At 37.3% G+C, this 14,632-nt stretch overlaps 1 protein-coding gene across 3 annotated transcripts in view; it reads left to right on the top strand.

Moving 5' to 3' along the window:
- Positions 1-14,632, top strand: part of CNOT2 (CCR4-NOT transcription complex subunit 2) — an 81,428-nt gene that overhangs the window by 35,120 nt on the left and 31,676 nt on the right. The gene's annotated exons all lie outside the window — the stretch shown is intronic.

Here is a 14,632-nt window from a genome sequence, read left to right as displayed (position 1 = left end):
ATGAGAAACACGAAGGTAACAATAGTTAAGATCTTTTAGTACCTGTGGGTTTATTAGGGTTTTGTTGTCATTCTTTCCCAGTGAAAAGACAATTGAACAAATGAAGAAAACCACGTGCAGGTGCTGACTGGCATCCAATGCAGGGGAAGTGGAGTGGTCCATGTGGTTACTTCCCTCAGCTGTGCTCTTGCTCCTGTCCCAGAGGGATCTGTATTTGCTGTAGGAATGGTTGGACAAGGTATTGTAGCAAATCCTGTGTGAACTTCAGTATAACCTACCAGAAGTAAATCAGTGGTACCACAGTTGCGTTTGCAGCTTGCCAGCAACCCCCGTGGAATAGGCATGATGGAAAAATTTAGGATGGCAGCTTCATTCATGATAGTTCAATTTTAGCATCACAGATGATCAGTTACTTATTGTACTTGCTTAATAGTGTTTTCTATCATATAAGAATTCATCCTTTTGATAAAGTGAATATGGACAACAGGGTGCTTGCCTTGATCTTCAGATACAGTTTCTTGGCTATTAAGATACTGTAAATTGGGGCTGTGGCTATTACATTGTCCCACCTGCTATGGCATAGTGTAACCATGGCTGTAACCACACAGCACAGCTGGACCAAGAACTCATCTGGCTAAAAACTTAAGGATCCAGCCAGGAGCAGGACTGTGGCAGACTTCACTGCTGTGAAGCACTATGCGAAACACTTGTGAAAATTCTGCTTAGTGATGAGTCACACTGTAGTGACTCTTTCATTATAAAACACAAGTCAAAATCCTTCTATTCAAAGCCTTAGTATAAAACTTACAGTCTTAATGTAAGAATTGTCCACTGAATGTGTAGAAGGTTTCTCTCTATCACCTCAAAATCCAAAAACTTTCTATTCATTAAAATTTTATTGTTGCAGCCTGTAGTGTATTGTGTTTGTTTTCCATCTTCCCTGTAACTGATTTACTGTCACTTTTAAACTAATTTTAAAGTATCCTAAACAATCTTACTCTCAAATAATGCTTTGAGACTTAAGTAAACGGCATTCTACCAGATATCTGTAAAATATCTGGCTTTCCTTGTTCTGCTTTCAAAGCTTTTGTTAGGTGTTTAATTTATCAAATCATCTAGGCTTTGCATTGCAGTTGCTTTAAAAAGTTCATGTCATTACTTTAGAAGTAGTAGATCCTCCTTTCCAGGAATCTCCAGTATTGGAGGCAAATGGTTTGTGTGCATTAGAATTTGTTTGATAGCTGTTTAAGTTCAGATTCTTTAAAAAAAAAAAAAAAAAAATCATGTTTCTGTGTCTGATTCTTTTTCTGCATTTCACTTAGATGTGGGTGATACAGTTAGTCTTGTCAAGGATTTTTTTCTGTTAATAAGCAAAAAGCTTTTGATGTATGATATATATCCAGTCACTATATGAAATATATATTTTTGGTTCTTTTATACTTAGCTGTATACATTAATAATGTCACCGTTTCTGAACTACTTTGAAGATAAATGCTGGTCAGAACTAGGAAAACATACTTTTTTGTGCATGGCTAGGTTTTGGGAGTTACAAATTGTGCACTATGCTTGCTCTATAGGCTGTTCATTTATGCTGCCTCCAGGAACATTTTTCTTCGTAGCAATAAGCATTTGGGTAAATTTCCTTTTAAAAGGATGGGAAACATTAACAAAAGCTGCAAGGAGTATATTTGACAGAAAAATATGGCACCACAGACATAAGCAATTTTTTAAAAATGACAGTATTGGAGGAGAGCAAACACAAAGAATGCTCCAGGATTTGTAAATGCTTTCAACATTTGTAGTTTTTGAGAGCTAGTTACTGTACACTTCAGTCACTTAAAGAGAGCTGCAGTATCTGGGTGGTATTTTGTTTAAATTAAGAATAACTATAAAGTTATGCAACATGTAGCTGCCTCCAGTTATCTGGTATATAGGTCCATGATGAAATGTATCACCCTCCATATTCTTGCCAGCCTGATGCTAAAGAGAAAGACAAATTCATGACTTTACTGCATTCATTTAGATTTTGAAAATATAGTAAAGAACTTAGTTTTTATCTTTCCTGAACAAGATTTAATTCTGGAACAATGTTTTGGTTTTTTTTTAAACAAAACTTCTAAGATTCTGCTTCAAAATTGTGCAGGCTGGGGGAGGGCAAGAACAGGATTTTATCACTCAAGAAGGAAGAACTTCTTTCAGGACTTGGCTGACCCTGAGAATACTTCAAAGAATTTGGCATCAGATTGTGGTGTAGTGATTTAAATCTTCTGCTTTCTCCATCTGCAATACTGGTAAAATATGTTGAGACTAAATTAATTTGAGTGTTTTGCTATTGCGAGTTTGGATGACAGTGAAATAATGCTGCTGGCCAGGATAACTTCTGAATCTTGTGAAATCAAAAGTAGGAACTGTGAGCAAAGTATGTATATTAGCTGAAGATGGAGTAGTCCCAATTTCAGTAAAAGTACACTCTTTTTTTTTTTTTTTTTTTTTTTTAAATTAAATGAGACCAGAATAACAGGAAGCAGTGCCCTGTTGCTTGTTTTACCAGGCTGTTGAGACATTAAACATTGCTGTGCTGTTTTGGAACAGTATATACAACTGTTTTCTAAGGTGTGAGGAAGGTATGAGATACAGGAGACCATCCCATGTCTGGGGCTTGGGCCATGTCTCATCAACATTTGCAGTCTGAGATTAGACTGCCAATTTGAGGTAGCTCTGTTTTAAAATATTGTGGCGTAAAGTCTGTCCATTCCAAGAAGAGTTGCTTTTAATTTAAAACTGGTGTGTTATTTCAGTTCCTGATAGTTGCACAAAGTTTACAGCATAAAGCCAGTTTTTTACACTATGGGAATCTGACTGAGTCCGTGTGCATAAATGAGAGGGTGCATAACTAGTCTAATTCAGTTTTTGATACCTTTAATGGACAGCAGAGTGATTAGAGACGTTAAAATTGAGCGTGTGGAGAATTAGTACTATGGAAAGGCACAATAGCTACATTTACCATTTCCTTAATTTTACTTATTCATTGCATTTGTTATAGCATGGTAGGAAGCTCAGTCTATAATTTATCTTTTCCACTGTGGAGTAGTATCACTTAACACTTAGATGATGAAAAATAATGAGGAATTGCAGTTCAGAAATTTAAAGTCCTAAATAATTCCAGTACTTTTCTATTATCTTTTTAAAAATACCAGCAAATTTTTTTAAGACTGTTTTGGCCTTGTACTTCAGATATGATGTAAAAACATTCAAAGTTGTTTTGTCATACTTCAGTTTATGTCTGAACCTGGTACAGCTGTAATCACCACATAGCCTGGCTGTGTAATCAGAAAGTTACAAGAAACAGGCCCTGGCATATTTAGGAAGCATCTGAAGAGTTTCATTTAATAAAAACCACAGTAAATAAATGACCAAAGGGTAAAAGTCTGTAATTTTGACTTTGATTTTTGCATTTGACCTGAAGAGTCACAGACTCATATGTATGTTTTAGGAGGACAGTCCAAAACCATGTAAGTGAATTTAACTTTAACCTGTCTGTACTCTTGGGAAATGTTTCTGCTTTTGCAGGCTGTAACATTAGTCTGGAGAAGGAGAGTCACTGAGAGGCAAGTGTGCTGCCAGGAGGTTGTGGCAGCTCGTAAATATTTCTTTTCCTTCAAGGATTCAATATATTAAACATACTTAATGTTTCCAGTTGTATTTGAAGGTAAAAAAAGATGTTTGATGTGCTGTGTGTGCAGAATAAATTTTTTGGACAGGATATTCTCAGCTATTTCTATTTTTAGAATACCTCTGGGAGAAAAAAAAAAAAAGACAAAATCAAAGGGAAGCCTGTATTTCTTAAAATTCAACTTAAATTAAAAATTGTTATTACCTCTTTCTTGAGGTCTTCAAACAAATGGTTTACAAAAGCTTACATTAAATACTGTATGTGTGAATGTACTGACAGAAGATAAATAGTAGCTGCTCTCTTACTCAGTTAAAAGATTTATCTACCTTGTGCTCCCTGAACAAAAAGCACCCCCTCCAAAACACCAACAACACAACTTCCCCCGCCCTGGCAGAAGCTGGAGTAGTGAAATGGGTCTGGTACTGATTTATTTAATATCAACAAATTCCATCAGAGTAACGAAAGAAAAAAATATTCTGTTGTATCTCACTATACAGTGCTTAACTGCAGGAAGTGCTCAGGAAACCAGGGCTTATTAAAAATACAGTATTTTAGATAAACCAAACATGAAAGTTTTGACTCTATCCAGGAAAAACTAGGAAGGCAGTGCAGCTGTCTTAAAAAGTTAGTGGAATTGGTGTTGTGCTAAAAAATAAAAAAATAGCTGCAGTATTCCTGGAAAGAGGAGCCTGTTCAAAATCATTGTGGAAATGTCCCAGCTGGAGCAATGGCTGCCCTTTTAGCTGAAGCACAGATGAAGAAATCTAGTCTCCTGGCTGAGAGTTTCAGCTGGAAGCAAATAAAAAGTCAAAGGAACCCTGTTCTTTAATTTTTAATCTTCTATTCTTATTGTACAATAAATTAGATTTGACATGATGAAAACACCTAAATAATGTGATTATGAACCAAAATTGAATTAACACTTCAAAGTTTGTTTTTCGCATTTGGTTTGCAAGCTTTTATCTCCGTGTCTGATATATAGTGCAAATGTTTTTAAACAGTAAATGAACCAACCAAAAACAGTGTCCAGTGAACAGATGCAGAATACCTAATAGATATTGTGACATACATCATCTAATAATGCTTAATATTTTGTAGGAATACAGATCTAGAAAGCTTTTTAATTGGCATTTTTGTTTTCAAGTAATTTGAGTGTGTAGGAAGTGTTAAATATTGCTTGAACAGTATAGTATGTAAGGTGATGACTACAGAGATAGCTGGAGGCACTTAGCAGATGAAACTCTTGTCAGTTTGGCTTAGGTGTGATATAAGGGACCACAATAAAATTAAGATAAATGGGAAAAATAACCACTCTTGCAGCAATAGAGCAGGCATGTGATCATGGTGCTTGCTCACTGACAAGCATATCAACATTGTCCTTGCAACCATCTTCCCTTGCCTGTGAGGCCCAGCTGACCTTCATGTTTCCAACTCATCTACTCCCATCCCTGTGCTACCATCTCCTGCCCTGACAGTGTCCTTGATGCAGGTTATTTTCACTTTAGACCCCCTGGAGGGATCAGCTTCCCCAAAACCTGAGTATTGTTTCCTCTTTCCTCACAACTAACTTTCCTTGTAAAAGTTTTGGATTTGGCAGATTCTGATTTCATTGTAAATGCTTGCATGTTACGCCACCAGGGGTTTTCTTTTGTTTTATAGCTTCTTAGAGGATTCATCAGCATAAAAGGTTTTTGAGATGCTCTGTATAATTAAACCTTTATATCATGTCTTTTATACTGGGAGCAGTTGTCTTTGCTTCAGAAGTCAGACTGTAGTGCTGGCTTAGACGAGGACCTGGTTTGTTTTCAGTTTAAGCTGTGTTGGTCCATTTGTGTGTTATCTGAATTGACTGTTGTTTGTGGAAAATACTTTTGAGCAGCTGTGAGTGATACCAAATATCAGAGGTGGCAAAGTATGCCATGCTGATATCAAAGCTTAGTAAGGAAATAACACTTATTGTAGAAAAAGTATTTAGCACTGCAGCTCTCTTAATTGTGAAGCTGGAGTCCAAACTACTTAATCTTACTTAGTTGACTTCTGTAACAATTGCTATTTAAAATGTCTCTTTTTAATATGTCATGACTATTAAATACCAGGGAAGAATGAAAAGTCTTAAAAGTGTTTTTCTTCTCCCAGAACTGTTCTAAGCTTTTGATAAAAAGTCGTGCTGTATTTCTTTGTATTTTTTAGCATATTTGACCTGTCTGGGGATTCAGTGAGTTAAGATGCTAGAATTCCAAACCTGGCTTATGGCCTGTCTGATTATCACTTAACCTGCTTAGCTCTCTTCATAGGAGTGCATTTATGTCCCTTAAGAATCTTTTCTCTGCTACATGCCTATGCACGTGTCACGAAACATGTGTTAAACAACTGCCCTGTTTTGGTGCATTCTAGCAAAGGAGGAGTACTACCTGAGGAAGGACCGGTATTTTGCGGTGAGAATGGTATGTCCCTGTTAAAATCCCATTTTCTGTTGCCAGTACAAGCTACAACGAATTTTTTCAGACTCAAGCTTCTTATTCCCTATATCTGCTTTGCCTTGGCTTGGCACCCTTCTTTGAGTTTTCAGCTGAAGTTACTTATAAGCAGTTCTATGACTTATTTCATACAGAAATGAATTTTTAGAGTAGCAAGTGCAAAGTTCTTTGAATTGTTTGCTTTGGTCACAATTTCCTTTTTGCTTCCATGAGAAATTTATAGAATCTGTCTCATTTCTAAGTAATTCAGAGCAATGTGCATGTGCTTAGTGTGATTTTACTTTATGGAGTCATTTCTCCAGTTACCTGATGCTTTCAGCTTTCAGACTGCACATGCATCATGTGAGTTTGGCCACATGCACGGCTTGCTGCAACAGAATTTTGCTGAACACAGAAGTTGCATTTTTGTCAGTTTGCTCTAAGGTTTGCAGTGTTTAAGAAAATGCCACATTCCAGCTTCTTTCTCTGGGGCCTGGAGGGAATGGTAGGATTTTGTAATATCTGAAGAACTTAGTGTAGTAGGGATTTTCTGATCTTTGAAAACTGGGCTTTACAATTGTATATGCTCTATTAAGGAAGTCTCCAAAGGGTATCTGGGTAGATCTAAAATTTCTAGTTGGGTAAACTGTCTTTGTTTTTTAAAAGAACATGCCACAAAGCAACAAAAAAGACAAGCCCAAGTATGAAACTGGAAATAAAATTCAAATAGATAAACTTGCCAAATAAGAGGTTGTCTTATTTTAATTTGTTATAAAAGGGTAATTTCTGAAAAACAGCAAAACTTACTGTGTCAACAGTGAAATCCTCAAAAGCAGTAGTGCAACTCATATGGCAATCTGCGATCTTTTTCAATTACAAAATCAATTTTAAACTGCAAGTAATTTTTAACCAGTCTGTTTCTGAATTACATAATGGGATGAGTCAAAGGTTATCAAGCAGAAAAAGGTAGGAAGGTGCCATCCTGATACCTTCCAAGGCAGTTTTTTATTATTGCTGAGATGCAAAACACTGGTTGAGAGAAACTGGCAAAATAAATTTTTGAGGAGCCAAAAGTGCCACTGTAGTAGTAAGTTTATTATGAGGGTATTTGAGGACATTTCACTGTCTTTCTGGAATGGAAATTTGAGGTTTTTTGCTTATTTATTTACAGACTTTACAGCTGAATTTCTCCTAAGATTGACCCATTCCTACATTAACCAAGTACCAGTTTTTATAGGAAAATACTGTTTTTATAATAATATCAGACAAGTAGTCATTGTTTCCAGTGGACAAAATTCCTAAACCATGCCCTTGACAGAAAATGCAGCTGTATGTTTTACAGTATGTGTGTGGATGTGCAGATGTGTGCCGTAGTCAGGATTTGTGATTTCATGGCCGTGTCTACAAAGGAGACACATGGCTCCTTCTCAGGAACAGTCGAATTCATGTGGCATCATCTTGATTTCTCCCCAAGCTGCTCTAGAAAGAGTGTGAATTTGTTTGCCCTTGTCACTTCTGCAAATCTATTGCTGCCTTTTTTTGTATTTGAAAAGGGTTTTTTTTGTATGTATTTGGATTTTGTTGAATGGTCTGTCAGAAGATTATTTTCCTTACATGTAAACTCATTGATCAGACCCATAAAAGGCATCCAGCTTAATGGAAAGTCATATCCCCAGCTACTGTTGGTTTTTAATATATTCCAAGTGTTATGTCTGTAGCAGGGGGAGAACCTGCAGGACTTTGTCCCTGGATGGGCATGGTGTGTCAACCATGCTACAAGACCAAATGGAGTTTCTTGTAATCACAATTTTCAAAGTTCAGCTTTAGTAATTTCAGTTTTGGTTTAATCTTCTTTTAATGTAGGATAGTTTTTCCTACTCCTCCTGTGCTGTTCTATTTCAGGAGTGTTATGTTTATTTCGTAGGAGTTAAATATGGTTTAAAACAGTGTGTTGATCTTCTTCAGGAGAATTTCTGTGGCTTGCTTGATGTTAGGGGCTGCATTACTTGGATATAGTTTGCATGCAGCATAAATTCACAGTTTTAGTATAGCTTTTGAAGGCATTATTATATTTCATAGAATACTGGTAAAACTTCATCCTGTAGATGATTGTTCTTGAGAATATGGAGGGTAGTCTAAAATCATAACATATATCATAATATATGTCCTTTATTTCTTTGATGCTCAAAATTTTTATGTGGAGTTCCTGCGTGTAGGTTGCTGTGCGTCTTGTTTGTCATAGTTACTTTTTGAAAGGAAAGACTATGCAGTGTTTTAAGATTAGCTACATCTTCAACTACTGGGAAACTTGACCTGTGTCAAGTAATTGCTGTTATTTTCTACAAAGCTGTGTGAATTTGGAAAATAATCAGTTTATCATATGACTCAAGTACCTGGAGTTTATTCTAAATGCTATCAACTTAAGTTTTTTGACAGATTTGTGTCTCGTGTTGTGGTGATCTTTTAGTCTTCCATGTTTCTGAGATTGAAACTTAAAGACTTACATAACTTAAAAAAATATGAAGCCAGTTGTTAAAGATCACATGATCATTAGGATTGGAAGGGACATTTTGTCCAACCCCTGCCAAGGTAGGGTCACTCAGAGCAGGTCACACAGAAACAAAACATGAGCAGAATACCTATAACACTATTGTATTCTTGCAATGGGTATAAAACTATGCCAGTATTCAGCTAATTAAGAAAAAAAAAAACTTTTTTAAAAGGGAAATACAGTGAAATATTCTGTTTGCCGTGATGATGTTCTTTTGGTACTACAACAATGTTGTTTGAGGGACTATCATAGTATAATCATTGAGTGTACTGGTAGAGCTTATCATTCACCTTGAAGAAGTAGACAGACTGTGATTATGAAATGAGAGAACAAAGGATCTCAGCTTCTAGTTTTGTTTTGTCTTTTGTCTAGAAAATGAAATCTGTTTGTACCAGTGTACTTTTCATACTTTTTTAGTAGCTTTAACCTATCTCTGAAGGCTTGTGATTTGAAAGATTTTTGCATTTAACAACTTGGTAATATATATTCTACTGTATATCAGTTCCACTTAAGGTTAAATAGGAATTATCTTTGACACTGAGAACTAGGATGATAAACAATAGTAGTTTTTACTATAAATTGAATTTTTGCTTGCAAACCAACTGTTGGAATTCCAGATTCTGTATTTTGCCTTAAATTGCAGGCTCATTTGGTGGTTCATATGATTTTTGATAGGCATTTTGAGGGACACTTATTTCTTACTGAAAGGCTCATTAAGGGTCACTTTTGCAGATACTTCCAATGTGCAAGTGCGTTATCTTCTGTGAAAACAGTGATTTGTGAGAGAAAAGAAATAAAGCAAATTAGTGCCTTTGCTTATTTAAACCTAGGCAACAGCATCAGAAGCAGTAGTATACAAATGTGTAGGAGCTCTGTAACATCAAACCGAGATTACAACTTGCAGTTGCTTCCATGTAACATGTAATGGTAGCCTGTCTGTTGACTAACACTGTAGTTGCTGGAGAGGCAGGAAAGGGAAGATATTGCTAGAAGTCCAAAATGGTTTCTTTTTTTTTTTTTTTTTAACTTGTCTTACTGTGAATAGTTTTAATCTCTCATGAAGATATGAGTTTAATCAGCTGTAGTTCAATGTTTGTTTTTCTACTCTATGGAAAATTAAAAGTATTCATTCTCCTGCAAGATTTTATAGTATTGTCATAGTTTAGATTTTGCTGTGTTAGTGGTGTGAGTGAGCTCTCCTTGGGCACTGCCTATAGTAATATAGCAAAACAAAAAATGTTAATTTTTTAATGGTATAATTTGTTTCAGGCTGTTAAACTAGCATTAATATGCAATCATAGAACCACTTTATAAGTAAATTTTGAAGATTTTCTTGCAGCTTAAGACAAAATTTTTGATAGTTTTTCATACAAATTCAGTTTCAGTAAGGTATTTTCAGTTATTGGTAAGACGTTTTTGTGTAATGAGTTATGCTATACCTCAGTGCTCCTCACAAATAAAAATATTTCTCTTTACATCTTCTTTTAAATAGTTATTGATGTTTTGTGTTATTTCCTCAGCTGAAGGATGAAGGTCAATGACCACAGCAAACTGGTTCTTAGATGCTTAGAGTTCGTAACATTTGTACAGTGCTTCTGTTCTCCTGTAGTGTTTGTTAGGAAATGTTCCACAGAAGAATTTAAAGGTCTTATCAGGTTTCTGTCTGCATTTTGCTTGCTGAGCATTTTGAAGTTGTGAGTTTTAAACATAAAATCATAGAATGGCCTAGACTGGAAGGGGTCTTAAAGATTATCTATTTCCAGACCCCTGCCATGGCAGAGATACTTTCCACTAGACCAGGTTGCTCACAGTCTCATCCAGCCTGAAAACTCTGGGGATAGGGCATCTACAGCTTCTCGCGGCAGCCTATGGCAGTGCCTCATCAGCGTCACAGTAAGGAATTTCTTCCTAACATTAATCTAAACATACTTGCTATCAATTTAAAGCTGTTCCCTCTTGTCCTGTCAGTTTATGATCCATATTTTATGTAGGCTTCCCTCGGGTGCTGGAAGGCCACAATTAAAATATTCCCAAACCTTCTCTTTTCCAAGTTGAATAATGTAATTTATCTCAGCCTTTCCTCATAGGCAAGGTGCTCCATCCCTGTAATTCTCTTGGTGGCCCTCCTGTGGTTTCATTCTGTTAGGGCAATGTTCTTTCCAGGCTGGGAATCCCGGAGCTGGATGCAGCGCTCCAGGAGGGGACCTCACCGGAGCAGAGCATAGGGGCAGAATCCCCTCCCTGGCCCTGCTGGCCGCGCTGCTTTGGATAGCCAAGATCCAGTTGGTCTTCTGGTCTGTGAGTGCGCACTGCTGGCAGATGTCCAGCCTCTCACTCATCAACACACCCTGGTCCTTCTTGGCAGGACTGCTCTCAGTCTGTTCATCCCCCAGCCTGTGTTGATACCAAGGGTGGCTCTGACCCAGGTGCAGTTCATGCTTTGAAAGAAGTGTATTCACTTGCTCAGAAGTGGATGTGGTTTGTGGTCACATGTCTGCTTAGTTCTCTTAACTCCATCCTAACATGTAGTTCCTCCCCTTTCTTTCCTCTGTCACCATGAACATTTTCTAATAATATTTTGCATGGGACTGCCAGTGGGAGTGGTAAGTACTTTTGCAACATTACGCTGAAGAATGAATTGACCTAAGTGCACTGTTTTTACATTTTTAATGAATGGTTACACTGCCAATGTGTCTTGTGCAACAGAGAAGTGAATTCCCACAGTAGAACAGGAAGAGTAGTTAGAGTATTAGGAGGAGGATCTGCATGACATTAGTCTCAGAAACAAGAATTCTTTGCATAATAAAATTGCCGTGCAATTGGCATACCACATCTGTGAGATTGTGTTAGTGTATGTGTGTATGTACGTATATGAAAGAGGAACTTAAATATAAGAGCTGATTTCTACCTTTCTTCACCCCACCAGTCTAGACTCTGTACATGAAGGTCCAAAACTTCAGGTTCTTGTTACTTTCCAAAGGGTTTAAAATCTATTTGTAATTGTATTGTAAAATCTATTTGCTTCATGAACTTTGCTGTATTTACTTTCATAGCTGATTGGGCAGTGATCTGTCAGTCTGTGAAAAGGGAGCACCAGTCTCTGTATGAGGTTTCCCAGTTACTTCTTGTCCTAGGAAATAAGCAACTAAGTTCCATCTGCAGATTTGCCTGCATTTGGCACAGACCCAATTATTCTCACACCTTCTTACAAAAAGTACCACAACAGTGTTTTTCCAATATCTGTGCATATGCTTCTAGCATGAGTGACTAATGAGTGTGTTAGTGAATACTGGAATAAGTTAACATGGATCAGAAGGTGCCTGCTGCTAACCTGGCAACAGTATGATACTGTCACTGCATAAACCTGCTGTAACATAAAAGTCGGCATGGGGATGAGTGCTCTGATTCAGAAGTCTGCCAGCCGTTTACTGTCACCAGTGACTATGGGAAGTAGATAAATTGGCTGCTGGTTTTAGCTTCAGACTGAGCGCAAAGTAAGCAACCTGGCTACAGCAGCTGCAGTTTACATCTCTAATCCCAGTTCCTCCTCGTTCTCTTACTGGTTTTTAGCAACTTGCCTCTGTTATTGTGCTATTAGTTTTGTGACAGGGCTGGATAGCAGTGTGAATTGTACCACCACATTCCTCTGTTGTGATCTTTGCTGTGGTTCACCCTAAGAACAGGTGACAGCTCTTTCTAGTGGAGTGGAATCCCATTAGGGGTGCAGGCAATTGCCAGAATGCCCTCCAGTGCCTGTACCACTTCTCTCGCTGGGAGTTTGGACAGCTTGACACTGCATGCGACTGCTTCACTTGGCAGCATTGAGCAACACAAAATCAAGTGCAGAAATGCTGTTGTAAGAATGTGTCAGTCTCTTCAAAAAGTCTTCGGAGGTTTTCAGGGTAGTTGGGTGCAGTGATCCAGCTGGGTAGCAGGAGCACTGCAGGCTTCTCAGTCTTCCCCTCTTCTACAGCTGCAGCCTGCTCTGTTCTCTGGAATTCGTCAGCACAGTTCTGTTAGGTGTCACATAGAAATATGGATTTCCAATAAAAATATCAATATTTATCTAATTATCAAAAGTTTTCTGATTTTCTTAATTTCTTTATAACCATGCTCCTGATAGACTCCATATTAATATCATTGTACTTCATCAGTCTTCAGGGAATAGTCTTGATTAGTTTTTTTGGGCCACTGTCATATATGATTAACAGTATAGAAAATAATCTTTTAGAAAGTTTGAATTTAGTGGAGGATTTGAAATATCTTTAAACTTTTCTGTAGAAAGACTGTATTTGAACATACTAATTTTCTTGCAGCAGCTATAGACATATATTTTGAGAGCTCTGGTCAACTGACATAGAAATCTTTGCAGTGCATATGTAGCCAGCCTCATGTAAACCTTTGCAGAAATAAGATCAAAATCTACAGGGTCAAAGGCAGAATAGTTTTCTCCCCTTATATAGCTCCTGTATTGTAGCTCAGGGTTGTGTATTACGTTAGTACAGTACCATGTATGCATGACTTGCTTTCTATCACAACTCAGTTGTTATTCTGATGATGTGTCACAAGAGAAGGTTATGTGGCAAAAAAATAATCCTTTTCTTATCCCAGGTATTGTTAAAGGAGCACCAAAGAATTCTTTGGGGCTTGTGAGAAGCTTCTTTTCTGCTTCTCAAGAGCAATCATTAGTTGAGTGTGACTCCAGTTTCTCTTCCTTGCTGAAGATATCTTCGCCAAAGCATTCCACTATCCTTTTTACTGCAGTTAAAGATAACTGCTCATCTCTCTGCACTTTACTCAGGCAGAGCAAAGGACAAGATAATCCCCTTAGCTTGTTAAATGCTCCATCCCATCTGGTAGGTGATAATTGCATTGTAAGGGGATTAACACAGTGGAATATGCTTACAGTGTAATGAAAGCTTCACTATAAGTGTGAAAGTCAGCTGATTGCATTCTAGTGCTTGGGGACCTTATATTTGCACATATTTTGTGAAAAACATAAAAGACAAGTTTCATCTGGGGAAGATATGCAGTACATTTACATACCATCCTTCACATATTTGTAACAGATTTTACATTTGTTCTGGAATACTGGTAGTCTGAATATCTGAAATCCTCTTGTAGGAGTAGTGCAATAGACTTTTGTTTAGCCAAATGTTGTGAGATCATTCTGTGGAGTATAGCTATATTAAATGCATCCCAGGTGTTGACTAGTGTTAATCAAAAGTACTATTTGAAATCATGGGGTTTAACTGTTACCAGTCTAAGAACAGTCATGTGTTTTAAACATACCTGGAAATCTCCATCAGTAAAGGTGAAATTTGAATAAGCCACACTGTGAGGAATATCACAGTAATTTTGTGTCAGCGGGGATTTCTGTCAAGAGGACTTCTGGCTGAAAGTAACTCTTCTTGCAGCCAACCAAAATAAGTATTTTTGAAATTTCAGTTTTAAGCAAGAGCCTAAGGTAGCACAAACTTTATTAAAAAAATGTTTAAAAACCATATGCTTTTTATCTAATGCTGAAGTGAAGAGAGTAAATCTTAAGGTTCAGAGCATTTCATAAGCTAGCTACCTTAGCTTCGTTACCTTTCAAGATGATAAAGATCCTTGTGAAGATAAGTTTAATGTAGGGCAGTAGCTCAAGGTTGATTATCACCCTGTTGATTGCACTCTCTCCAGTCTCCCTGTATGGTACAAGAAACTGGGTAAGTTTCTCTGTGCTGACCTGCATGTGCCACTTTGCTGGTTTGAACATTAACCTGTTTGGTTAAAACAGGGCTTGGTTAGTGCACACTGTGCTGGGATATAGCTTCATAGTCAGATGATTAAATGAGAGTCAGGTATGGAAGTATGCACGGTGTGCAGTAGATGCTTTAGTGACATTGTATGACCTTGCTGCGGGATTAAATTTTGTAATGAATTAAGGTTCTGTGACCAGCTGTATGGCTG

Source organism: Oenanthe melanoleuca, chromosome 1A (genome assembly GCF_029582105.1).
Source record: "Oenanthe melanoleuca isolate GR-GAL-2019-014 chromosome 1A, OMel1.0, whole genome shotgun sequence".
Classification (NCBI taxonomy): Eukaryota; Metazoa; Chordata; class Aves; order Passeriformes; family Muscicapidae; genus Oenanthe; species Oenanthe melanoleuca.
The sequence above is the reverse complement of the archived record's forward strand: the minus strand, read 5'-3'. Positions and strand labels throughout refer to the sequence as shown.